Below are 3,394 nucleotides of genomic sequence, written 5' to 3'. Positions count from 1 at the left end.
CAACATATCATATCTCAATGGTGGATTCACCAAATTGTATAGATTTAGTGAGTTTACACAAACCTAGGGGGATCCATTCAATTCCCAGGGAGGTTCCATTCAATTCCTAGGAGTTCCATTCAATTCCTAGGGGGTTCCATTTAATTCCTAGGGGTTCCATTCAATTCATAGGTGGGTTACACTCCATTCATAGAGGGGGGGTCTATTCAATTCCTAGGGGGGTTCCTTTCAAGTGTATACAAATAAAGAAATGGTGATGTAATAAACACATTACTTTATTTTATATATGTTTACACGTACTGTTACAATATGGCATATTAGCTGTTAGATATTGAAAAAAAGTTATTTTAAGGTTAGTTACATAAAATAGGAAAACGCAACTTGGTTATTTATTTATTTCATTTATCTATTTATTTATTTTTTTGTTTATTTTTGAGGTTATTTTTATTTTCAATTTTTTTAACAATTTGCAATGACCTTACTTATGTCTAAAACAAACTCATCCTCGATATTCAATGGGTTACTATCACTGATGTTATATTCATCCCTTGACTATCTTACAATAAACACAGGTAAATTGATTCTTTGATATACCTCAAAGGAATTTTATAACAGTACACAATAGTTGATTGTGTTGCTTTGAAGTTTGACGTTACTTTCTCTGTAATCTTAAAAAGGGAAAGTCTGGTTCTGCGATAAGTCAATTTTATCTCGCCTGAACTCCTTCCTTTTATTTTAATAGATTGTCAAAAGATTGATATCGTTTGTGCTTGACTATTGTTTCTATTGGTGATAGTATGACGACAAAAGATGGTATCCCACGCTAACGTCATTTCAGCGGAAAGATTCCAAAGAGTTACGTTAAATTACCACTGAAGATACTTGTACCACACTAACGTTATCAGGTATCTGGTGGTACGTGAATTAGTCCATTTTATTTCGTCTCTGAAGCTAATTTTTTAACGCTTAAGAAATATTCGAAAAAAGTGATCGTTTACCTTGATATGTTGTTGTTTGAATGTGTATGATGTGTAATTGATATTGAAGTAGAAGTTTCCGTCGTCTTTCCCGAGACGAACCGGAAGTAGAAAAGGGTATCAAAACCGAACTGGAATCCAGATGTATTTTGCTTATTGCGAGATTCTTACCAGGTTTAAAATCAAACAAATATCTTTTTTAAGTAACAGAGGACAACCCAATTGCATTGAGTATTGTTAACATCGTGATTTATTTTCTCGCGATAGCGATATTTTAAATATCTTCAAAACAATGGGAACCATCGGCACAGTAATTGGTGACGTCATGTTATACGTCATGAAACGTCATCGTGATATCACACCGAATCCAGTGTATATTTTGCCAGCGCCATTTTTGAACGTTTTATTTACAGTGTAGCAGGATTTTGTGTTATACATGTATCTCCATGCTTAATAATTATATACTGTACATTGGTTGAAGATTCCGGTTGGTTAATTTCCGTATCTCTTTACTGTTATATTGAATACCAGCAAAAACTTTGATCCAAGATGGCGGAGTTTGTTTTTTTATCATCGAAATGTTTTCTCTATTGAAAACAAGACAGAGTGCAGCTAGATCCGATAAAATTACATAGATTATGTATTTCAATGTATGCCGAAATCGATTATTAAAATGTTGCCTTTATATCCATTTTTATTGTCAACACAAAAACACCTTTTTATTCGAAGCGTTTCATTCATATGGGTGCCGCCATCATGGAAAAAATCCAAACGCCAAAACCATTTAGCTGTGCCGTATCATTTTAGTTCAACTGGTACGCATCAACAAAAGGAACGCATGGTTCGTGTTTTATTTTTTTTTCAGTACATACAAAAAATGTACCGTAATTGTCGAATTGTAACTCAAAGGTATCATCAACATATATCATAAAATTATATAAAACAAAAATACTACAAACTTGACATTTATTATCTAACTTGATTTATTTTTGAACAGTTTTAACACAGTATTTAAGCAATGCGACATCACCGGAGTTTGTATAGTTTGTATTTACAACATTGTATAAAACAACTTCTACAGTATAGCTTTTATATATAGATAAATATGTAATGTAAGGATAATGGTTACTTTTTAATTTACTTCTATCGTATTCAGAGGTTTCAGTGTCTAATCAAGTTATTAAGTACTGAAAAAGCATCATAACAAATAATTTCAACTTCAGTTTCGATAAACCAGAGTTCATTTTGGTAAACTCATAAAAGTAAAAAAAAAGTTTAACATACATAATGGAATTTTATTGACAATAATACACAATATATATATACAGAGTTATTTTCTTAAACTGATCTTAACCTGACCAGTTTTTAACAAAAACATATCACATTTTAGCTAGAAGCGCTTACAAGTCTTTTTTCGACCACTGGCAACAGATGTGATTTTTTTTAAATATACAAATGAACGTATGCTTACATTTCTGAAAAAAATATTAATTAAAATAAACCATATTTTCCTTGTGTCATCTACATTTAAGTATCTTCTGACCATGTACAAAATATAAATATATTTTGATCAAGTACGAATTAGAACTCATACCACCAGTTTATACATGTAACTCTTTTGATAAATCTTTCTCTTATTCTTCCCTTTTCTACTATAATCATTAAACAATTAATCCAATCTATTTTTGTATGGGTAACTTACATTACTGATCATCATTGGCCGTTGTTATTCATATCCTAATTGTTTGTTGTGTGTGGGTTTTTTTTTTTTTTTTTTTTTTTTGTAAGTATTTTTTCTAACTAAACTTTTTGCAGCTAACGTGACGCTACCCAAATTGGTACACTTTTTGAAGATAATTATTACAATTTTCTAACGTTTACTTGAATCCGTATTTTCCTTTCAACCTTCCACAAATAGAAGCGTTCAGTTTTAGTTTTATGATTTGAGAGCTTTGAAGCTCATCAGGTCATTCCGGTGATTCAGCAGGTTTGGGTGCCCAAATTGGTATATCTCCTAAAATTTATTTGATTTATAAATGTCTAGACTGTTTGAAATAATTTAAGGAAAGTTCAAACATTTTTTTAGTTTATTTAGGTCACATATCTGTCAAAAATATCCAATACAGCTATTGATTTCCTTTTATTTAAAATATGGTGTTTCAGGGTTGTCGCACGATGCTGTTTTCCGTAATTTTATACAATTTCATAATTTTCATGTTTAAATAGAGAAAATAAGCAATATGTAAGAAATATGACATATGAAAAATGTCACAGTTGCTATTAGGCGTCTTATTTTTTGTTTATGATAATTATTGTCAGTTTAGATTGTAAATTAAAAATTCTGCTTCATATATATTTGAGGCATAACAATTTTAGAAGCATTATGTTAGTTACGTATATTGTGACTTTGAAATATT

Source organism: Argopecten irradians, chromosome 14, assembly GCF_041381155.1.
Source record: "Argopecten irradians isolate NY chromosome 14, Ai_NY, whole genome shotgun sequence".
Classification (NCBI taxonomy): domain Eukaryota; kingdom Metazoa; phylum Mollusca; class Bivalvia; order Pectinida; family Pectinidae; genus Argopecten; species Argopecten irradians.
This window is presented reverse-complemented; position numbering follows the sequence as displayed.